The following is a 24,894-nucleotide window of genomic DNA, read 5'->3' on the forward strand; positions in this document are numbered from 1 at the left end:
GTGACTGGCGGGGGACCCGGCCTCTCCCATCCTCCCCCTCCCACATTTTGTGCCACTGCCTCTTTCCCAGTCACGCTCTTTCGGGCTGCCAATCCTTCTCTCCTCTTTCCTTCTGCTAGTCCCCCCTCCCTTCTTTCTCCTGTCAGGCTGCAGCCCGGCCCCGCCCCATCTCATCCTTCCAGCCCCGGTTGCTGGGGACTGACGAGTCAACCAAACCTAGCTCGAGCGACGTCGCGAGAGCGCGCAAGCGCGCCCCCGCGGAGGGTCTAACGTTTGATAGTGAGAGGGAGAGAGCGAGAGCGAGCGAGCGTGCGTGCGTGCGTGTGTGTGTGTTTCTGTGTGTCTGTGTGAAATGGAAAAAAAAAACAAAAACATTCGGGTCCGGGAGCGGGAGTATCGATGGCGAAAAGGGGAGGAAAAAGAGAGAGACAGAAAAAGAGAAATGTAGAGAGAGGAAAAGGGAGCCACTCCTCCACTTAGGTTCTCCGCGAAACAGGAGGGGCGGGGCCTCGCGGGGGGCGGGACTTGGAAGAGCTCGCCTGGGCCCGAGGAGCCATCCCATTGGCTGAGGCGGTCCAGGTCGCCGTCGCTTGGGTGGGTAGCAGGTTCGGCTGCGCGTTCGCCCGGTCGGGAGGGCGGGGCCGGAGAATTCTATTAGTTGCCACTGCCACTGGGGTAGAGAAAACAGCGTCGGCTGCGGCGGCTGTAGCGGTGGGAGCCCCCGCTTAGAGCCGGCATAGAGTGGGGTGAGTGAGTCCCCCCACTTCCTTCCCCCTAGTCTCCTCGCCCCGGCCCTCCCGCAGTGGGAGAGGAACCGCTGGGTGTCTTCGGTGGGTGGTAGGAAGGTGGGCAGACACCGGACGGAGGCGACGGGGCTGCCCTGGCCCTCACTGGAGAGAGTAAAAGGGTGGGGGTGTCACTGGGGGAGGGGCCGCCGCTGCCCCTTCCTCCTTTCTCCTCTTCCCTCCCCGCTCGCCGGGGAGCTTCCCGGGAAAGCCTGGAGGGGAGAGGTTCTCTCCATTTTTTTTTTCCCACTGGGTAGGGGGCGGCTCTCCCCCCCGGATGACGCGCATCAGGGTCCGCTCCAGCAGCGGAGGCTGCGCCTTCCTGTGTGGGGTGGCTCTGGCGCGCGCGCGTGTGCCTGTGTGTGTGTGTGTGTGTGTGTGTGTGTGTGTCGCCTTCCCCACTCCATCCCCACCTCTGGCCCCCTTCCTCTTAGGAGCTTCCTCCGCTAGCTAAGGGTTCCCCCCCCACCCCGTGCTTTCCTTGGAAAAACCTCTGCTCCCGCGGGGTGCCCTAAGGCGATGTGGGGCGGGGAGAGGGCTGTCACCTCTGCTTCCCGCTGGCATTCTCGTCGTGATGCTCGCCCACCTTCCCAAGCCTGGGAGACGTGAGACTCGGAAGATCGGAATCTGGGGGCCTGGGTGGGGGGCCTGCAAGTGCAGTTGTGGAATGGTCTCCGAGCTGCCGAACTTGACTTTGCTGACCTTGACTTTGTGGGCATGAGGGGTGACTCCTCCTGCATCTTCCGCTGCCCCCGATTCCATTTGCTTAACAAGTTTTCAGCTGTGAAGTTGATGTCTGCAACCGCAGAAGACAAACAACATTCCTTTTACCTAATGGGAATGAAATGTTTTGCAGTTCTTTCGGGGTGTGTGTGTGTGTGTGTGCGCGCGTGTGTAGGTATTGGGGGAAAAAATCACATAGAGTCTTCCACCATAGTTAAACACATTTCATGCTCCTATTCTTAGTGCTTAATAATTAAACCGCTTTGATTAAAAAACAAAACAAAACAAAACAAAACCCAACCCTGGACATTTCAGCATAAAAAGGCAAATCACAGATGAGGGTTTCTGTTGCCCGTATTGTTAAGATACACATGATGGATTTTTTATGAAAGCTTGACCCTCACATTCCTACCCTTTAGTTCGACGAAGTAGAAGCAGTATTTTAGTATTTAAATAGTGGAAAATCAGTGTCCTCTTTAAGAAATTCTTGGTATTTTAATCAACAGATTATTTTCATTTATACGGGGACAAGAATTTTTTAGTTTGGAGCATATTCTGGGCACTGGCACTATGTAACTGGGAGTGTGGAAGGCTGCAGCAGCATTATCGTTTTGACACTCAGTGGGTGTTTCTTTTGACAAGTGCATATAAGAGAACATTTGGGAAGATTTTTGTTGAGGGGAAGGGTTGGGTAAAAAGGGGAGAGAGAGGGAAAAAAAAGCACAGAAACAGAATGAGAACTGTTAGGGTCCTGTAAGCTCAGCATTTTATTCCATACAAGCAGAGCTAGTTTAAAAAGGAATCGTTTAGCTGTATTTAATAATAAAGCTCAGAAAAACAGCCATACTGGCAGAAGTTAACCATGCAGTGTTAAAACAAGCCACCATTGGAGGAGGTTAGTTGGAAGGTACAGAATGAGGAGAGTAGGTGCCAGCTCTTCTTTTCTTGGTTTAACATCTTTGAAATGATAAATTCCATATAGAGCATTTTAAGATATCTACAGGAGTGCTTTCTACAGGTAACTTGTTCGTTTTTTTTTTTTTATACTAGATCGATATGGTGCATTTACCCATTTTTGAGGTCAGTTTCTTTTCTTTAGTTCTGGCCTTTGAATTGTAATTTACTTATGTTTTGTGGATACATATTCTTTTACACTTACTAGAATTTTCCTGGGGTTAATTAATTGGTATATGTTCTTTGCAGTGTTTCATGAGTTTTAAAGGAAATATCCCTAGGAGCATCAGATCTCACCTATATGAATAAAAGAACTAATTGCTTGCAAATTAAGTGTTTTTTAAACCAAGAATGTTCTCTGAGATAATAGCAGCCTCATTTAATGATGGCTATCTTTACATTATTTTCCTTTTGAAAGTGTGAGGAAATAGAATGTGGGGAAATTCCATTCAGTGTTCTTTCTCCGCTCCTCTTCCTTTAGCTTCGTCATTATGTCCAAAAATCCTTGTAAGGTTACCACTGGCAATAGTTATTTTTTTAGAGGAGACGTTACCCTACATTGAAAAAAAAATAACATTTGGTGATAATTTTAATGCTGTTCACTGGTTTACTGTAGAGCTTTTTAGTAAAAGCTGAATTTGCTAACTTTAGTTTATTAATGAAATATTTATTTATTTAGCTTTATTAACATAGTGTGTGAATTTCAAGAGAAAATAAACTTCATGTGCCCTTGCTTTTTTCATCCCTGGGAATTCTGCCCTTCCTCCACCCACCCAAAACAACAACAACAACCCTTCTTTACTATTTGTATACATATTTTATCTTCATCTTCCAATGTATTGTAGTTTCCTGGGGGGCAGGGACTATGTCATTTTTCATCGTTGTATCCCCATTGCCTAATATAAGTTTTGCCTGAAGTAGGTGCTTAATAAATATTTTTTGAATTGACATTTTCTTTAGCATATTCAAATATAATTTGGATTTTCAACATTTTGGTTACATTGGGTGGTATGTCTCCCATTATTTTCTTCTGGGTTGGATTAGGGATGCTAACATCACCAGTGCTGCATTAATTAATGGCATCTTAGAGTGACAAAAGTATGACTTGATTATAAATCCATATGTATAGTCAGGGATCTGGGATTTCATTAGCCTGTGTACTTCATGGATGAAGGTTGAAATCCTAATGACTTGGTCTATGGTTTTCAGGAATTTCTGGAACATTGTAACTAACCTAGTGATGGCTTCTCCAAACTTGGAAGTACTTGGATGACAGGTCCATTTCTGCCATTTACTCTTAAATCTTTTTATCTTAGTAGAACCTTCTAGGGAACAACTTGATTCTAAGATATTAGAATAGGATTAATGGAGAATTCTTCTTGCTATGAAAAGATAAGACATAGAAACTGTTTTGTAAATCCCAGTGTGTTATTTATGAATTGTTTTATTTAGGAGGTAGTTTGTCAAGTTAACAAGACGCAACTTATGCCTATGTTAATTGGCAGCATTTTGAATTAAACTAAAATAGTAAAAAAAAAAAAAAAACCCTAACCCTTTTGGAAAGGGATTTTTATTAGTTGTGGACTTGATCTTTCTTAAAGGATTGCCCTAAAGTCCCTTCTTTGGGAGTCTGTTTCACAGTTACAAGTTGCCCATGACTCAGAACTTAACTTCGTACTGTTTAAGGGGAAGGAGGCGAGAGCATGGATGGTTTGATGTAAATAAACCAGCACTTCCTGGAAAAACAACTAAAAGTGTAAGATGTTCTGTTATGTTGTTTTTACATATGAAGATTTGCTCATTTTTATTGGCCAGAATAAGGCACTTGTTAATATTCTGTCACATGATATTTCATATTTGTGTGTCTCATAATAAACTTTCAAATATTTTGATGAAATTGGTATTCCCAGGATGCATTCTGATTTCAACAGATATTTACTGAAAACTTACTATATGCTAAATATTGAGATGCCACAAACCATAAGTTTGATTTTTATTTCAGTCTGTTATTTTGAAACAATGGTAAGCATAAAAATTTATAATTATTTCTGTCAAATTCAGTATTGGGTAGATTTTAGAGAGGTGATTGCATAGAATAAAGTTTACAGTCCTTTGAACTAATTGCCTCTTATGAAACACAAAAAGTAATAGCCTTTGTTGTAGAATTATAAAATTGCCTGATAGGAAGAATTTTGTGCTATTTGTAATATCTCTGCTATTTTTAAGTCACTCCATTAATAAACCATTTTACAGTTGCCTAGCCCTAAAGAAACAGGGACAAAGGCTGATATGGTCTTTGGTAAAATAGGAAGTTTTTAATAATTAATGGAAAGCCATTTTTCTTTTATTACTAGTGATTTGCCTATTATAGAGCCAGGAGACTGCGTATAATCTTGTCTAAAACTTTATAGTCACTCAGCTCGTGTGGTAAACATAGAAATTCTTGTTTATTCCCTTTAAAAGCTGTTAGTTTTCATTATACCCTTCCCAGTGATTGCTAGAATGTTTCCATTTAGATTCCTGTGTAGGTCAGATATTGATAAAGAAGACCATATAGATATTAGGAAATTAATGAAAATTATTGTTCTTTTGGCCTTCACATTACCACCCTTGCCTCCCCACCCCCTCCCATCATTTGCCAAAATCTGTCACTCTTGCATTTTTTGTATATCTCTCCTTTGCTCCACTTATCCAATTTCTACCTAAGTTCAGGCCTTGATCATTTATCTCCTAGTGGTCTTTTCATTTCCAGTCTTGTCATCTTCCAGCCTCTCTTCTACTTAGCTGCCAACTGGATATTTTAAAAACTATATCTCACCGTGTCACCTTTCCCTGTCCCCTCAACATAGACAATTAACAAATCTTCAGTAGCTTTCTGTTGCTTCTAGGAAAAAAAAATCAAAATCCTCAACTTGGCATTTAAGTCTTTCTATAATTTGTTTCCTAGATTCCTTTCCAAGAATATTTCACTTTGACCTCATTTTGTTTCTACCCTGTTTTGCATAGGTCATTTCCTAATGCCTAATACTTTCTCCATCATCCTCACCTCATACAGTATCTAATCTCTAACTTTTCTTCAAAGGACAGCTCGGATGTGTTTAACTCTATTGCAAAGCTTTTCTTGATTTTTTTTCACTATCTCCTTTAGAAATTACTTTTTTAAAAAAGCTTTTGCTGTCATATCATCATAGTTTTCCCCAGTATCCTTCCCTCTCACAGAGAGACATCTGATATAACAAGTAGCATTTATTATCATTCATATTGTTTTTTTTCCTAAAAGACACAAAAAGAAAAAATCAGTACAACAAAGATCAGTATAGTGAAGAAGTTTGAAACATGTGCAGTGTATATCACCTGTGGACCTCCCACATCCACAGAGAGGAGGGTTAGGGTTTGTCCACTTAGATTTCCTAATTTGAGTCATGTTTGATCTTCATAATTTTGCTACATTCACTTTTGATTTTTTTGTGTGTGGATTCTTTTCTTAGCTTTGCTTACTCCATTCTTTATCAGTTCATGTAGATCTTTCCCAGCTTCTCTGTATTCATCACATTAATCATTTCTTATAGGACAGTGATATTCTTCTACATTCGTGTACCATAATTTGTTTAGCCATTCCCCAATATGTGGACATCTTAACTTTATTTCCAGCTCTTTATAATCACAAAAAGTGCCTCCTTAAATATTTTGGTGTTTATAGGGACTTTCTTCTTATCAGTGGCTTCCTAGAGGTATAAGCTTAGTAATGGAATCTCTGGGTCAAAGGGTATAGATATTTTATAAATTACTTTTTATATGTACTATAAAGTTATAGCATGTAAGCTTCTTGAGGGCAGAGACTTTTGTTTTTGCCCTTGAATACCCAGAGCTTAACATAGTGATAGGTAAATTTGTTTATGTTGAATTGAATCATATCTTACAATCTCCCACAATATCTTCTTGTGGGTAATTTATGACCATCTCTGTTCTAAATAATTTACATTCTATCATACATTATTTTAAATTTCCTATATTCTAAATATAACACCTAAGTAGTCATTACAAATAAATAAATGAGTTTCTTTTGAGGTAATTTTAGAATATAAGCAACTCTGGAAAAGTAACATTTTTGAGAGGTGGCATTAGAGAGTGGAATACTGGCATTTGGGTTAGAATGACCTGGGTTTGAGTTCTGCCTCTGACACATACTGGCTTTAGGATCCTGGGCAAGTCTCTTAATATTTCAGTGCCCTAGGCAACTCTCCAAGGCTATAAGTTGCAAAGCTGGTGTGAGGGAATTGTCTCATTGGGAGTTCCTTATACCAACGTAATCATGTTAGGTGAACAAAAGAATAAAGAAGAAAATAATTAATTTGGCAAAATAAATTATATGGCAAGTTAAAATTATCATGGATTTGAAGATCAAGGACAGACACTAGAGACATTTGATTGTATTTGAGTTTTAGCTATTCATGAGAGATTGATGTTTGTCATTCTAACAACTTGTTTCAGTACATTAATATATTCTAATAAATTGTTCTTTTTGTTCTACTGCCATTGGGAACAGGCAGCTCTGGGAAATTAGGCAGGGGAGAGAGAAAGGCATCACACACCATCTTGCTTCTCTCTTATACGGTTTCTCTTTTTTAGTGTAATTCTTGGATAGGTGGGCTCTCCTAAGGCCATTCTAAAGAGATAATATCATAGGTTGGAGGTGATTTGTCTGTAAAACTCTGGAAATATAATGTTTATTAATAGACATCTTTCCATGGAAAAGTGATCCTTTCAAGTGCCAGGCAGGTAAATAGTAATTCCCTGTGGTTGGAATTTTTAACCACAAATAAATCAGACACATAGCCCTGGTCTGATGTTATCAGCATATACTATTCTTGTAACTGAAATGGAAATTATTGAATGTGTTCAGAAAAGAGAAACAAACACTTTGGTAATCAGTAACGATGATACGCGTCTGTTGTTAATATGCAATCTAGAAGTGCTGTGTAGTGGAAAGAGCACTGGACTAAGGATTTCACGTGAGGTGGGATACTAGCTGCTTCTTGCTATTTCTCTGGCCTCAGTTATCACCATTGGAAAGTAGGGATGATAAACCCTTTTTAAGCCTAGATAATTAAATGAGAGGATACGGAAAAGCATTTTGTAACTGTAAGCTGCCATTTTTGCCCCACACAAGAGCTAGTCACTTTGTAATGTGAAATGTCAGGCTCTCATCACCTCACACTTAGACTATTGCAGTAGTCTGCTGGCTCATCTCCCTCTCTCAAATTTCTCCTGATTTCCATTATATCCTCTATTAAGCTTTCAACTTGATCTTCCTGTTACCTTCTTACTCAGTAAACTCCTTTTAAAGAACTTGATAAGGTAGCACTTTCCAACCTTTCCTGTCTTCTTAGACCTCACTTGCCTTTACATAGTCTGCAGTCCAGTGACAATGGCCTCCTTACTGTTCTTTGAACATAATGACGCTCTTATCTTGTGACCTCTAGAGTTTTCACTGGCAATGTGCCCCATGCCTGGATTTCTCTCCTCATCTCTGTTGCCTGGCTTCCCTGGCTTCCACAAAGTCCTAGCTAAAATTTCACTTTCTGTAAGAAGTCTTTCCTGATCCTCCTTAATGTTAGTACTTTCTCTCTATTAATTATGTAGTAATCTGCCTGATACCTTATAATGATTAAAAAATAACATTTAAAAAATTAACTTTTGTCCAGGAAGATCTGCAAGTACCCAAAGAAACAGTTTCACTGGACTCAGGTCTAGAAACAGCTTGGAACAGGCATGTTCTTAGGAAAGTCAGTAAGTCATTTCATTGAATTTTTCAGAACACCTTAATTTGTTTGTCATCTGGCCTTCTGTTTTACAGTAATTACCAATCATTTTCTAAAGGTTTCTTTTCTTTTTCTCTATTTTCTTAGGTTTTGTCTGTATATTTACATGTTATTAATATGTATGATTTTAGTTTCTTGGTAACAGTTGCAGTATTGAGTATATAACTGTATGTTGAAGACAGTTGCTTTTCTTCAGCCTCCTGTATTGTCTCTTGCTTGCAGTATTACTTTAGCAATGTATTTCTGTGTTTATTAAAATTTATTAGAATTCTTTCAATTTCTTTACTTTCTTTTCTCCAAGTATAATCTTTTAGATTAAGTATTTTCAGTGATCAGCGATTTAAAATATTTTTTGAGTGTTTGGAATATTATAATGTGTTATGCTCATTTTTGCTGATACTATATTTAGAAACCCTGGCACCATAGCATTTTTTCTCAAAAATACATTGATTCTTGATACGTTGATGTGGCTATTCCTTCCAAGGGTGCTGATTACAAATTATCCATGCCTACCTTCTCAACTTGTGCAGCTCTTGCCTACATATTCCTGCAGACAAATAGAGGTCTATGCAAAATCTTGGAAGTCTTTCTTGAGGTTCATGGATACCAATGGAGCACAAGGGCTGTTCACAGCACCTTTTTTGCTCATGCTACTTTAGCAGCCTAACTCATTTTCCATTCACACATGTCTGTGATGACAACATAGTCCCCAACATTGTTCACATTTCCTTTCTTAGCTCTGACTATCCTTTGTACCTTATAATCATCTTCGACTCTAACTCTTGCCTTCTTAATAATAATTCATATAAACTCTGATGCTTCTTGAATTGAATTCAATATTCTAATTTGTCTCTTCCCACTTCCCTGTAAGATCTTTTTTTGGGGTAAATCTTCAGCTTCATTAAATTTTTTCCTTCTGTGATTATTGCTTTTCTTATATCTCAAATTTTCCCTTTGAGGTAAGCTTTCCAGATTGTGATTCTGCCATAGCACTCTTGCCTACCTTTTCACATAGACAAAGAATAACTGCAAAAAATGGTACCACTCCTTCCTCAAATATTTCTTTGAGTTCTATGTTTGATTCAACCTGACCGGTTTTTGATATTAGTTCATTGGCTTTCTCAAACTTTTCCCTTTAAAAAACCCTGAAACATTCTTTGGCTAGACACTTTTAACTTGCAGATTCAGGAGTGGCATTCTAGAAAAGCTTATTTTTGTTTTCTTTATGCTCTGTCCTAGGCATCTGGTGGAAAGGAGCTATTCTATTTCACATTTTCCTATGCTAGTATTTTCACAGTGTCCCAAAGTAACACCACATATTTGGAACTATAGATCAGTTAAAATATTTCTTCTGCCCATCATATGATTGTTCTACTTTTATCTATACGTATGATAATTTAGAATATTCAGATGTGATCCACTAGTGGATCTAGTTTGTAGAAAGCATTGCTTTGCACTTAGACTGATAGCTTATTTCCCCTTTTTCTTGTTTTCTATCTTTTGGCCCTTTAACTTACTGTTTGCAAACTCAGGCTGAGGCTTGAGTAGGGGGAAAATGATAATATACTGAACTCAAATCCAGAGCTGGTCCATGGTGAAGTCAACTTTTAGTGCTTGTTGTCTGTGACCCATCTATCCTTTTCCTCTTAAAATAACTGCCTTTTCCAAACCCATACATCCAGTGTTCCATACCTTCTTCATGCTTCCTCTTCCCCTCGTAAAAATTTACTTCTCTTGTTTCTCATTCCCATAGGTTCTTTGCCATATCCTTTTTTAACATGCCAACTTTAGAAGCCGGGCCATATAAACACATTAGTGAATATTAAAGACTTCCACATATGTAACTCTTTCTAGTAATATGTCTGTATTTTAAGGTGCTTAGAAAGTTATTTTCCACCTACTAGAAATGTAGTATATGAACTTGAGAAGGAATTTAAGGCACTGACAGGGCAGTTGAGGTGAATTTTCCAGATAATTTAAAATTTCCACTTAAGTAGTTATCAGTTATACTTAAATATAGGAGCTACCTTATTCATATTTCACATTAAAGGTCTTATGTGAGAAGAGAATGAAAATAATTCAGCAAGCATTTATTGAGTGCCTTCTATTTATGTGCCAGGCACTTGGGATACAAAGACAAAAATGAAACAGATCCTGCCCTCAAGGAGCTCAACTTCTATGGAGAGGATGAGAAGAGGAACAACATATACTTAGAAAATCAAGTACAAAATACATACGAAACAATTTTCTGGGGCAAGGCATAGATCTAAGGTGAATGAGATGCTATGTGGTATATTTGAAAGAGCTGTATCTGGAGTAAGAGGACCTGGGTTCAAATTTTACTTCTGATGCTTATCATTTCTGTGACCTTGGATAAGTCATTTCACCCCCCCTGGATCTCAATGTCCTCATCTGTAAAATGAAGGCATGGGACTAGCTGACTTTTCAGTCATGTCTGTCTCTTTGTGACCCCATTGCCTTCTCCAGTGGATTAAGGCAAACAGGTTAAGTGACTTGCTTGCCCAGAATCACACAACTGTTAAGTGTCTAAAGCCACATTTGAACTTGGGTCTTCTGACTCCAGGCCCAGAACCCTATCTGTTGTGTCATCTGCCTCCCTGCCCCCATTCCGTACATACCCTTCTGCTGCTCTGCCTTTAGTGAGTGTGTGAGGGGACAGGGGAGGTGGTTCATTATTAGACACTTTTCCCCATATACTTAACTTGAGGTCTTTGTGGTGATCTGACCTCTTTTGCTTTGTTTTTACTTTTTGCTTCTCTATGTAAATACAATGTTTTATAAAATTGGTTTTAGCATGAAGAGTTTGGCCACTGTTTTAGTTTGTTTTAGAAATTGAAAAGCATATTTCACACAGTATTGAAAATGGCGTGCTATGTTAAAGAGGATTGGACCCTGAGCAGCAAGAGTTGCCCACTCAGATCCAAAAGGGAGACAACTTTCCATCTCTCATCTTCCTTTCTTGTGACTTGGGATCCTTCTTTGACTTCTCCTGAGGGGAGGAAAGGCTTCTTGACTCCCTTTTTGGCAGCTATGGTAGCCATTTATACGTGGCACTTAGAAAATATACTTGTCTAGGAGAGTGGATCTTAAGGCCTGGCTGCCTCATCTGCTTTGTGTTTTTCTCAGCATGGGTAACCACCTTACAGCTTTGGTAGAGATATTATGGACTCATTGAGGGTTCTTGGCAGTGGGAAGAGCTCCCTGCTGCTATCACAGTGTTTCATAGAGAGGATGAGCTTCACTGCCAGAAACAAGAGCAAAATCATGCTGCCTTACCTGCTCAGAGATAAAGACCTGGAGGGAGTTTTTGTTGATTGTGCTGTACTGAGGTGAAAGTGAAATGACTGTTCAGCAGTCCCGTAAAATGTTTTTTTGTGCCAATGTTTTGAGTGTCACCCTTCTAGTTGTTGTCATTTAGTCAGTTTTCAATTGTGTCTGAGTTTTCATGACCCCATTTGGGCTTTTCTTATCAAAGATACTAGAGTGGCTTGCCGTTTCCTTCTCCAGCTCATTTTATAGATGAGAAAACAGGGTTAAGTGACTTGCTTAGGGTCGAACAGCTAGTACGTGTCCGAGGCCAGATTTGAACTCATGAAGCTGTCTTCTTGATTTCAAGCCCAGTGCTCTGTTCACTCTGCCACCCTAGGTTGTAGGCTGCTATTTCATGATTTAAATCTCTTGTCAGTGTCTGCTTAAGTGTCTTTTGTGTTTTGAGCATTTCTTTTGAAGTGGAGGAAATAAAGAACTTTCCTATACCTGATCTACTTGGTATGTTATTTCTTTATAAAATGGACCCAGATAATCCCTTTTGGTGAGAGACTTCTAGAAACGAGCTGTACTTAAGCTTTAAGGGATTTCCTCCAATACTCCTAGGTAGAATGGTAAAGAGCTAAAAAAAACCTAAACCCTTTCTTTAGAGGCTAGGCTTCTTTAGCTCTGAATTTTGTTTTCTTGAACCTAGAGCTAGGGCCCCTTAGTAGGAGGGGTGTCTTTAGCCCCTCGGCCTTGCAGGTTTTTACACTTGTATTTTTCATGGAACAGGCAGGGATATATAATTTATATCCTTGATAAGGGTGTCCAGGAACAAGTGGGCTTTCACAAGCAGTATTCCACATAAAATTACATTTTTTGGTGTAGATTTTCAATTTCATTGGTGTAGAGAGCTTGGTGAGGAAACTACCAGCGCATATTTTTAGTATTGCCAGAAATCTGTAAAAGAAAAAATAAGTAAGATCTCTTTGCTTATCACTTGTTAATTATATAAACACATTTGATTTGGTAAAGCAAAATGTAGCCCTAAAGGCTTTTTTCAAATGTGGTGTCTACAATCCATCCATCAGAATCATTCGATAACACACAGATGGCTTTTGGTCTGTGTCATTGGTAGCAACTTGAGAATTTGTGAGATTATAGATTTAATTGAATCCTTGCGATGGAATAATTGATAATTTGAGAAAGGAGGAACACTAACAATGGATGAGTTCAGGATTCAGTTCAAGAGCTTTTGAAAAATTTTGTGATAGTGACTGAACTTGTTGCATCTTCCAGTTCTTTCAGAAGTCAGCTGAGCAGGTCTCTGTTTAGGTGACTAGAGCTAAAGCATAACTAGATTTCTTCTTATGGTCTTATAACTTTATCTTTCATGTCAGTTCATGAGACAGCAGGTTGTAGTCTAGAAAGCTGGACTTGGATTAAAAAAGGGAATCTGGGTTCAAATCCTCTGCTACAGAACTCTGTTCAGAACCTCTGCTACATACCAACTTTGCAACCTTGGAGAATTTCAGTTAAGTTCTTTGGGTTTCCTCTTCTATAAAATGGGGGGGTTGGGTGGGCTAGATATCCCTCCTTCCCCCCAACATTCTTTTCCAGCTCTAAAACTGCAAACTCATGATCCTATCCTATTGCAAATGACTCTGGTTTGCCCAAGGGACTAACCTAGCTAAGTGTTGAGGCTCATTACAGAAAAGTTGGCATCAGGTGATTTTTTTTTTTATCCTCAGCAACTCATGAAACAGGCTACTGTAAGACTTCTAGAAGTTTTGGTCTATGTTGGTGTAGGGAGTACTAATATTTATAAAATTGTAAGCCTTTTGAAATATTAGAGACAAGTGTTGATGGATCATGTAAGAGCATAAAATATAAGATAATGAAGTAAATTTTTAGCTAATGTGTTCCATTGAGTTTTTACTATAGCTTGTATGTTTAATAGGTTTAAGTATTTTCATTTATTTGCTTTTCATTTCCAGTCTTTGCCATATTTTTTTCTTTAAACTCAAACTAAATTAATTCCAGCTCTATCTTTACATGTTCAGTTAATATTTGATTAATAAGTAACTTTGAAAATTACATTTTCTGGTATAAAAATCTGTCATCAGTAACTTATGTGTAAAAATAATCAAATCTGGCCAAATTTTTAAAGTATGAGTATATGATGAGTATATTATTCATTACTTTAAAGTTGTATGAAAATGAAATTGTGGATCATTTCCAGAGAATTTGTTAACTTTAGTTTTAACTTTTAGTTTGCCACACACTATAAAAAAAAAAAGTTTTGTTCCTTCTTTTATGACAATGATTTATTTTTCAGCAGTTAAATTATTTCAGTAACTTCAGATCCATGATTTCATCACAGAAGGTATGCCACTGATAGAGTATAGAATTACCATCAGTGGGGTAACTGACCTTGATGCCGTGTTCATCCTCCTTGAAAGCATTTGACAACATGGCTGAAAACATCATGCTGAAAAGCGTGGGAGAAAGCACACAGCCTTGTCTCACTCCATTGGTGACTGGGAAGGCACAAGAGCATTGTCCATTATCCAGAACCTGGGCCAGCACGCTGTCATGAAATTGACGTACAATGCTGATGAACTTCTCCAGGCAACCAAAATTTGACATAATTTTCCATAAGCCCTCGCAACTACAGATCTACAAAGACTTGGTCAGATCTACAAACATTGTGTACAGACCACTGTTCTGCCCCTTGCATTTCTCCGGGAGTTGTCAGGCAACAGATACCATATTGACTGTTCTCAGCCCTTTCTGAAGCCACACTGGCTCTCAGGTAGATGACTGTCTTCCAGGTGAAGGATCAGCCTATTAAAGAGGACTCTGGCAAGAATCTTGCCAGCACTGACTAACAGAGCGATTGTCACAGGACAATATTTCATTTACCTTTATAGAGATGGACAATGGAGGCATCCTTGAACTCCAGGGGAATAACCTCCTCTTGCCATATAACCTGGAAAATTTCACTCAGCTTTTGTATGAGCAATGGACCCCCTACCCTGTAAATCTCAGCTTGAATAGAATCAGCACCAGGTGCTTTGCCACAGGAAAGGAGCCCAATGGCATTCAAAACCTCTTCTTCAGTTGGAGTTTCAGCTTGGAAGGGACTGATTTCAGCTTGAGGTAAATGGTCAGTGGGCTCAGCATTGATTGATGATGCTCTGTTGAGAACACTATGAAAGTGTTCTATTTTATGGAGAACTCACACAGAGGGAGCGTTCACATGGTGGTCGGAAGAAGTGATACAAGGGCACTCTCAAGTCTCTCTCAAGAACTTTGGAATTGATTGTGTGACAGGAGAGACACTGGCACAGGACCTCTGAGCATGGTGTGCCCACATCAGAGAAGGTGCTGTGCTCTGTGAGCAAAGCAGAATTGAAACAGCTCAAAGGAAACACTGGGTGTGCAGATTTAGAGTATCCATCCCAAATGTTCACATGGACTATTTGTGCTCGACCTGTGATAGAGCATTCTGACCTCACATTGGTCTGATCAGCATAGTGATGTCATTTTGGTCCTCTTCGAGAACAAAGGACAGCAACCAATAGAATTATTATTATTATTTTTTGTTACTGTGACTGGGGAATAAAAAGGTTCAAAGTCATTATTTTTGTATTTATTTGCTTCCCTGGAATAACCTCAGGACCTTGGGGTTCCTTGAATTGAACTTAAACATTCAGACCTTTTCTGAGTCTAAAGATTAAGTTATTTTGAATACTCTCCAGGAGTTTTAAACTGACTTCTTAATCTTGTTTTATAGTTCCCTTAGTTTTTGCTACAAGGTTTTCCTACAAGTTTTTAATTTCATTTCAAAATGAAAATTTTGGACATGGTAGGTAGAGCATGAAAGGAAAAGCTCCTTGTGGGAAGTTGGGTAAAAAAATCAGAAAATTTAAAGTCAAATTTTCTGAGTTTTTTTGGACAAATAGTGAGATTTTTTAGGTACAATTTAGAATAAAAAAGTTATTAGTTGATAATTGAAAATAATTTTTGATAATGAAGAAATGATCAGATTTTAAAAAAGTAGTTATTGTTTGCAAATTTAAACAAACTGGAATTCACTTTTATAACGAGGCATTAAACAGCACTTTTATGGTTATAGTCCATATTATACTAGGCAGAAACATAAATAATCATTCCAGCCTTATTTTAGTTTTCTGTCCTCTTCACACTTTGTGATCCAGCCACACAGGTCTCTTTGCTGAGCTCTGTCCTCAGCTCCAACTCCCATGAACTTTGCACTGACAGACCTCCTTGCCTGTAATGAACTAGCTTTTCTCAATTCTGGCTCTTGGAATTCTTGCCCCCCTTGAAGATTAAAGCTCAATGGATACTTTCTTCTTCCGGCTTTCCTGGTCTCCCAGATGAGTGCAACATACTTTCACCCCTTGAAAATGGCCATGTGTTCATTTTTTAAAAAACTTATTTCTGAACATTGAAATGTCAGCTCCTGGAGGGGCAGCAATTTTTCACTTCTGTATTTGTTTTCCTAGCTTTTTGATTGCTTGATTAATGGGGGTTTGCAAAGCATTTTATATGTATTATTTCATTTGAGCTTCACCAGAAACCTCTAAGGTAGTTTCCGCTATTTTGCATACGAGGAAATTGAAGTTCAGAAATTTCAACTTGCCCATGGGGCCACAACTAGTAAATATCAGAGGCAGGATTTAATCCAACTTTTCCTGGACCTAATCTAGCATTCTGTGTCATCCTGCTTCTCATTAACTCTCTTTGGTATAGGGGGTCGGGGGCCTTGAACCACATGGAGGAACCATGTGATTTATTTAACTTCAGATAAATGTGAAACGAGTCAATAATTTGTAGTTTATAATACTGATGCTTCTTCCTCTTATGCTCCTACATGGGGCAGCTCTGCTTTAAGAATAAGCTGTGGGGCTTATTAGGACTTTAGTTTTGATTCCAAATGGAATGGAAAGTAAAGTAGCATGAGTATTAGTTACAATTAGAGAAAAGCCAATCATTATTCATGTGGCATACACAAGTATTTAAGTATCTCAGAAATTCGTATTTCCTTGGATTGTAGTTACTTGTAATAAAAATCTGACCTAAGGACTACGGTAAAGGGCAATACACAGTATTATCATATTGAATGAAGAGAGGTATTTTTTTTTATTGGATTTATGATTTCATCTGTGTGAAAAAACTCCCTCCCAATGCAGAATCTACTTTGTACCTTGTAGTCTTATAGTTGCCTGAGCCAGAATTTGAACTGAAACCTTGCTGACTCCAGGGTCAGTTCTCTGTCTACTACTCCATGTTGTCTCTTAGCAAAGGCTAACTTCTGTTCTTGAGCATTGCTAACCTCTGGCCAAGGAACTAAAAAAAAATCTAGATATCTACCGTATTTCCCCACGTATAAGATGCACCCTTTTCCGAAAAATTTGAGGTCTAAAAACTGGGTGCATTTTATACGGGTTGTAGATTTTTTTACTTGCGTTTTCTGCTTTTTCACGCCTGTTGTCTTTGCTCTCATTGTTTCGCATTTGTTAACGATATATTAGGTTATGTTTTGCCGCGTTCTGCCCAGAAATGGCTCAGAAAAGATTTTTGTACAGTGCTGAATTCAAGTTAAAAGTGATCCATTTTGCAAAAGTGAGTGGAAATCATGCTGCTGAATGTAAGTTTGGTCCTCCTCCAACTGAGAAAACAATCTGAGACTGGCTATGGAAAGAAGAAACCCTACTGAAAACGCCACGGCAGAAGAAGCCTATGAGAGGCAAGTCAGCAAAATGGCCTGATTTAGAGAGGGAATTGAAGATATGGATTGAAGAGTAAAGGGCAATTACTGGGAATTCCTGTGTCCACAATGATGGTTTAGCATGAGGCAAGAAGAATTGCTGATGAAAAAGAAGTTACTGATTTCAAAGGAGGACACAATTGGTGCTTCAGGTTCATGAAACAGTGGACTAAGCATGCGTACACGCACCAGACTTTCCCAGAAGATACCTGAAAGCTATGAGCAGATGAATAAAACTTGAGTTCAATAACTTAACTTTATGTAATACATTTTTTTTTTCAAATTTCAGGCCCCAAAATTAAGGTGTGTCTTATACATGGGAAAATACGGTAGGTGGAGAGCTGGCAAGATAACATACACATCTATGCCTGTCAATTTGTTTCTCTGATAGTGTACTGTACAAATATGTGTTTGAACAAGGTGCTGTAAGAATTAATAGGAAGAAGATCATTTGTAAATGAGGGATCAGGGAAAGCTTCATGAAAAAGGTTCATGTTTGGCATAAGTTTTGAAGATTAAGTCAAGTTTTTTCAGACCCTTCTGGACAATGTAGGTATTGCATACCTACCTTTTGTCTTTGTAGTATCTTCTCATCTTGCCTGGATTATATCATTATGACAGTTGTAACTGTTGTGTTTCAGTTTCTAGTTCTTAAGTATCTTTGTTTGGAGAAAGAAATATTCACCACATTTGTATTAGCTAAAGTAAATCTCTACTTTTTAGTAGGTGTTTAACCTTGAATAGAGTAGCATCAGTAGTATTTTCTTTTGAATGAATAGTGGTTTCTGTGAGCTGTGGTGCAATAATCTAATAAACCTAAAAGTTGTTGATTTACCAAAATATTGCTTGTAATTGAGCAGTCTTTGTACCCTAGAGTTTTGACTAGGTTCATGCTATAGTTGATTTTTCTCTTCATATCCGAACAAATTATAGAAGTAGCACCAAAAAAAAAAAGAAATTGACTGTTTCAGCAGATAGGAAATAAATTGTATGTGGTCAAGATCATGGACTTATTATTTCAAAGTACCAACTTGGAAGAAAATAAAATTGAGGTATAGTAATATACAGATGAGATAACCGAGATGACTTTTGCTTGATTTATTTAAATGAATTATTGATGTGCCCCAAATGGAAAAGTAATAAAAGAACATGTGCTAACACAGGTTCTTGCCATTTGTTAAGGAACTATGAGAAGTGTTAAGAGGTATAGGATGAGTGACTCTGTGGCTCTTAAATCAGGTCTAAATAATTTGTCTTATTTTGTCTGAAGAATCATGAATTGAATCTGTTTTGGTACTTACATCTCATCAATACCCTCTGTCCCTCTGATTGGATCCTCTGACTAGGTGGCAGGGCCATGCGTTCTAGGACCTCTATTTAAGGAGAGGACTCGGCATAGACTTCTCCCCGTTTACAACTAACCACACTGCTTTTGGGATTCTTTGGACTTCTCCATTATGCCCCTTCTTCCAGGCCCCTTCCTTCACATTTTCCCTTTTTCAACTTTCTTGTTTGTGTTATCTTTTCCCAGTGGATTATAAGTTCCTTGAGGGCAGGAATTGTCTTTTTATTTATATTTAAATCCCCAGTGTTAAACAGTTTACATGGTAGGTACATATTGACTGAATTTCTACAATGTTTCATTATGCTCATTTTCAGATGTGAGTGCAGAGATATTCTTAAAAACCTAATATAAATGGTTTGAGATTATGTTCTTTCCATTAATATTGAATTTTGACTTATATATAACATATTCTGTGGTAGATACAGTACCTCGTGGCTCCCCAGAAATTCCATCCCTTGGATCCTTACCCAAGGCAATCAGCCTTCAGATTTTCTTGGGTCATTGTGGCAGAATGGATAGAGCACTAGGCTTAGATCAGGGGTTCTTAACGTTTGTTGTGTCATGATCCCTTTTGTCTCATTGGTGAAGCCTGAGGATCCTTTCTTAGAATAATGTTTGTTGCCTCTATCCATAATGGAAGGAAATGCTAAATATCATTTAGAGGTTAGTGAAAATAAAGATGTAATTTTTTTCCCATTCAAGTTCAGGGGCCCCCTGAAATCTATCCCAGGACCCTTGGAGTTCTGTGGACCCCAGTTAAGAATCTCCAACTTAGGAATAATTTGGTCTAACTCTTGCCCCTGACGTTTATTAGCTGTGTAACCTTCGGCAAATCACTCAACACTAGGAGAACCAGGTGTACCAATTGTGTCAAATGATGCAAGGATTTAAAATTTTTTGAAAATAATTTTATTGTAATATTCTATAACTTCTATCTCTCTAAGTTTATAAATACAAATAATCACAAGCAGATACTGTAATTTTAGTTTGAAATGAAGATTCTCATCCTACTATCTCTAGTATGTGCAAATGTACTGTCAGTGATGCAGCTTAATGAATACCTTTCAGTAATTAAATTCCTGCCTTATGCTTTTACAGCCTTAGTTTCCTTATCTATCAGATGGAGATATTAATAACTCTAGTACTTGCTTCTTAAGTTTGTTTTAATGTTTAAATGAGAATGTATGAAAAGTGCTTTGCAAATCTTAACAGCCTACGTAAATTGGTGTTCCTTTATCTTGGTTCCTTGGGTTCAGGTTTACCTGATCCCTAATTCCCCTTTCCTCTTCTTTGCTTGTCATTATGACCTGCTACTGACTCCCTTGTCCTCTTATACTTGTCTGCCACACCAAATCCCTAATGGATTTTCTACAGTTTATTTACAAGTGAAAATGGAATCTGCAAATTCAGAAATAATATTCCAGGATAAAGTTACTAAAAATGCATAAGAAGGAACTGGGTCACACCTAAGTTTTCAAACCCAGTATTTAACTGTGATTCTCTAGGCCTAAAGCAGCTGTTATGTTTTTAGGCTAGAAGAACAAGCTGTGACATCTAAGTGTATTATGGTCCCCAAAGAGAATGGTGTTCCCTCTCCTAGAACACTTGGAGCAGCAGTTTGTTATTCAGTCTGCCTGTGCTCTTTGACTCCATCTCACTTAGCCATTCTGTAATCTCAGTTTTACTGTCATCCATCTTTTTGATATCTTGTCTTTTGGAGATCTGTCCTCTTTCTTCCCAATCACTTACTGTAATTCTTCCCCTGTAACCAAAACTCTATATAAACAGGGAAAAACAGTGTTTGTGTCAACTCAATAACAGATTATCTCCTCTCTCTGGATCTCAGTTTCCTCTAGAGGATTGAGGCTCAAATCTTAGCTCTGTTATTTACTGATTACCTGACCTAGGATAGATCACTGAATTTCTCTGACCTTCATTTTTTCTTCTGTATGATCTTATGAATCAAAGCCACATTTCTAAAGAATACAGATGAACCATTTTATTTTGTTAAGAAAATGATGAGTGATACGTATGTATGCAGGGTATCTGAAAAGTCAGTGCAGTTTTAAGCAATTAAAGCTTGCATTTGGGACTTTGGAGACACTGTGTGTGTGTGTGTGTTTATACACACACACAACATATGATCTTATTTTCCAAAGTTTTGTTTTTGGTTCTTAATGTTTCTCATTTTTTAAATCAGATTTTGTTACTACATAACAATAGTTATGGTATGTATATCATACTTTTAATTATCAGATTTCTACTTTGCTTTCTCATCTTCTGTATGAGGGGCATAGCATTTTTTCTTTCTGGTATTTGATTTCTCAAGGCCCTAGCTACTATGGATTTGCTGATATTTTTATTTCAGTTAACCAGCTTAGGTACAGCAAAGTGGTATGAGTAAGTCTTTTTCAGGAAATCTTTTCTATTATGCTAATTGAAGCACTTCAGTGTTTGCTAAAATATAGTTAGTTCAGGAGTTTCAAATGTGACCTGAACTTCTGGAGTATAAAGAGACTGACCTGGGCCAAGTAATAGGGACTTTTTCAAGGATAAAGATCGGAGGAAAATGAGAGCTTAAAGAAGAGCTATCATTGGGATGTAGAGAATTTTAAAACTTTTACATATTAAATGAAAGGTGAAGATTCTATGCAATATCAGTAGTAGTTCTCTGACCTTATGAGATAGTTCTCACCTAAGTAGTCCTCTGCAGGAAAAAAGTGGAACTATACTGCAGGATACCAATCATCTTCTTTTGAAATTGATATACACAAAGCTTCTCTATAGTTTTCTTGTATGAGTTTTCTCCTCTCTGGGTTAGTACAATACTCTAAAAGGGATGACAAAAGTCTTTTCTGCTGAGCCCTTTGATTTGGATTAGGTCAAAGAGAACTAGAAAGCTTAGGTTCATAATGATTCTGGGTTTGTCACTCAGATCTCTAGCTGGTTCAGTGTTCCCAGACTTAGGAGTCATTCTCAAAGTCTAGTTAAGGTCCAGTAAAGGATTTTACTTCAATTTGAAAATGCACTGGTAATTCTGCTTAGGATCTGGATCAAATTCTGTGTCCTTAGGGCTCCTAGAAAGATAGATGAATTCCTGGATATTTGTTCTTCTGGCTTCCCTCCACTTTTCTTTTTATTCAAGAGGTATATCTGGGAATCCAGTTTGATTGAGACCTGTTAGGAACTTCCCTCTCACATTCCCTTCTTCACCCCTCTCCCATTCCTTCTCTCCACTTCTTCTGACCCATCCTCAGTAGTCTAGTACTCTAGATTTTAGTACTTTGGACAACTGAGGCCTGTAGAGCAGGGGATAGAGGTTGAAGGTTGATGCTGAGTAATCTAATCCACGAAGTCTTGAATGGGGAATAGGGAAAGAAAGAGGAGGGCAGGGTGGCAGTATAATGTGACAGATAACTCAGTTAGTCTATCATGCAGTTTCTGGTACTACATTCCACCACTAAAATACACTGTGGTTCATTCAATTCAACAAGCATTTATTAAGTACCTACCATATGCTGGGCACTGAGAATATAAAAATGAGGCCATTTCTGCTGTCAAAAAGCTTTTATTTTTATTTAATATAATTTGAACACCTGTAAAGGATGAATGGCTGATGGCTGACCCAGGCCATGATAGTACCTGGAACCACTCCTGACATGTGCCACTGGAACCAGACAAAGTTTCCAGTGGTATGACTAGAGATCGACTGGTTTGTAGCATCTGCATCCCCGTATGCTGGAGCAAGTCATATATCCCTATGGGGTTTGTCAGAACGCTATATGAAATATTTTATTCCTCTCCTCTTGCTAGCAAATGGATTGTTTGTGCTTTGAATGATCTGTGACTTTGTCAATATTAGTACTCCTGTCTCTCTCATAGATTTCTACCCATCTTAATATATTTTGAGTTGCACTGGCCAAAAGCAATTCATCACTTAATTGGCTAACTTTTTGGTAATGAGCCTTTCTCCTCCTAAATTAGCTAGGCTTATCATGTGACTGTAGACATATAGTTCATCACCAGGGTTCTATTTGGAGCTTTTCCAGCTGGCCTAGACTTTATCAGAGGCTATGCTACATGGCAGAGCCTTTGAGAATCCAGAATCATGTTGTTGTGAAAGACACTGAAGTAGAACTGTAGTGGAGGTGTTTTAATGCTACTGGTATACAAATACCAGTGATTATGGTTATTTGAAAAATAGATTGCTGGTTATATTCCCTGAGTCATTTTTGCTTCAATTTACCTGCCACAGTCCCAGTATAGGGCAATACCTTATTTGCTATATGGTAACATCCAAGTGAAGTAGATGAAGAATCAAAGGAAATGATGCTGTTTCCTTGTTTTTATTTTGCTGGCAGTTTAATTGTTTTAAAATGTTCCTGCAGTACACTGTTTAATATACTTTATTGACTAAAGGTTCTGGTATTTCATGGCATTAGAAATATTATAAACTAAATTGATATCTATTTTGATTGAGTTCATTAGGGCTCACTTTTATATCAGGTTTTTATGTCATTCCATATGCAGTTTTTTAAAAACATGAATGAGTGTTTCACATGCTTGCTATTTTCAGCAGATGACATTTTGTTACTAAGTTTTCAATTGAGTTTTCCCATTTTTAAAAAGTAAAGCTGATAAAGATTTTAGTGCCACAAACCCATTGAATATATGTGTTTATAGCTACAAATTACTTGTTTTGAATGTAGGAAATTATTTTTTAAAAAAGAATGGCAAAGAATATGCAGAATAAAATTTTTTTTTGGCTTTAACATTTAGTTGTCTTCATCTGTAGACAGAGTGTTGGATTTGATAGAAAGAACACCTGATCCCACCTTAGGCATTTGCAGAAGTATGATTCTGAGCAAGTCACTTAACCTCCTTACTTGTCTCTCTTTCCTCATCTCTAATATAAGGTATTTGGGCTTGATGACTTCTGCCAATGTTCCTTTCAGCTCCAAAGCTGAATTCTGATTTCAAAATCTTGTGATCTGGTTTATGTAGTCATTTGTTCTCTAAATATGTAGTACAAAAGGGATTCACTAGATAAATGAAGTATTAGGATTAAACTAATGCGTACTTTTTGTAGTAGAGAGATATGTAGCAATTGCAACAGAAAAATAGAGTTGATTGCCAGTTAATCACAATCCAAATGTCTATCATGTGTGTATCTGCTTTTAAAGTATAATTATTCTTTGATTAGCAGGTGAAATTTAAAAAAATTTTCAATATTTGTGTTTTTAAAAGTCTTATGTATATTATGTTCAAATCTTGTTGTATGCTTATAACATACACACATATGGGTATTTTCTTGGTTGTAATAGAGGCTCTGCAGAGTAAGTTTTGAAATACTTAAAACTTAAATGTGATTTCCTTCTTTTTCAAACAAACTTTTTGTTTACTTATTTTGTATTTTATTTTTTCCCCAATTACATGTAAAAACAAATTTTTAACATCCATTTTTAAAAATTTTGATTTCCAAATTCTCTCCCTGTTTCCTCCTCCTGTCTTTTGGAGGAGGCAAGCAATTTGATATAAGTTATATGTGTGCAGTCAGAAACCTATTTCCATGTTGTTGTGAAAGAAAACATGGACCCCTAAAAAAAAACCCCAAGAAAAATAAAGAAAAATTTTAAAAAGTATGCTTCAATCTATCTGCATTCAGACTCCATCAGTTCTTTCCCTAGAGATGGATGGCACTTTTCATCATTAGCCCTTAAGAATTGTCTTGGATCATTGTATTGCTGAGAATAGCAAAGTCATTCACAGTTGATCATCATACAGTATTGATGTTACTGGGTACAGTGTTCTGGTTGTGCTCATTTCACTTTGCTCATGGAAGTCTTTTTTTTTCAGCTTTCAAATATTTATTTAGTATTTTATTTTTTCCCAGTTATCTGTAAAAGCAATTTCTGACATTTGTTTTTAAAACTTTGAATTTCAAATTCTCTCCCTCCGGCATTGGTAACTAAGGTGGGGCTTCAGGTGGGGCCGGTGAAGGGAGGGCTGATTATATCTTCCCTCCCAAGTAGGCCCCAAACCCCTATGTACCAGGTGCTAAGCCTTTTGTGGGTGTGAAGCCCTCAGGGTCCTAAGGGGAGTTGCTAAGACCAGAGCCAGCAGTAGGAGCCTGAGTTCTGGTCGCTCAGATGACTTTTGATGATGGGTAAAGAGTGTATAAAAAGAGAGAACAGAGCT

General features: G+C 38.0%; 1 protein-coding gene across 1 annotated transcript in view; it reads left to right on the forward strand.

Annotated features, from left to right (window-relative positions):
• Positions 1-670: 670 nt before the first annotated feature.
• The window catches only part of CDKL5 (cyclin dependent kinase like 5), a 264,370-nt gene continuing 240,146 nt past the window's right edge, over positions 671-24,894 (forward strand). Inside the window, exon 1 of the mRNA XM_036743412.1 lies at positions 671-746. The gene's annotated coding sequence lies outside the window, so the exon portion shown is untranslated. The remainder of the gene's footprint in view (positions 747-24,894) is intronic.

The sequence above is a fragment of the Trichosurus vulpecula genome, chromosome 2, assembly GCF_011100635.1.
Source record: "Trichosurus vulpecula isolate mTriVul1 chromosome 2, mTriVul1.pri, whole genome shotgun sequence".
In the NCBI taxonomy this organism is placed as follows: Eukaryota; Metazoa; Chordata; class Mammalia; order Diprotodontia; family Phalangeridae; genus Trichosurus; species Trichosurus vulpecula.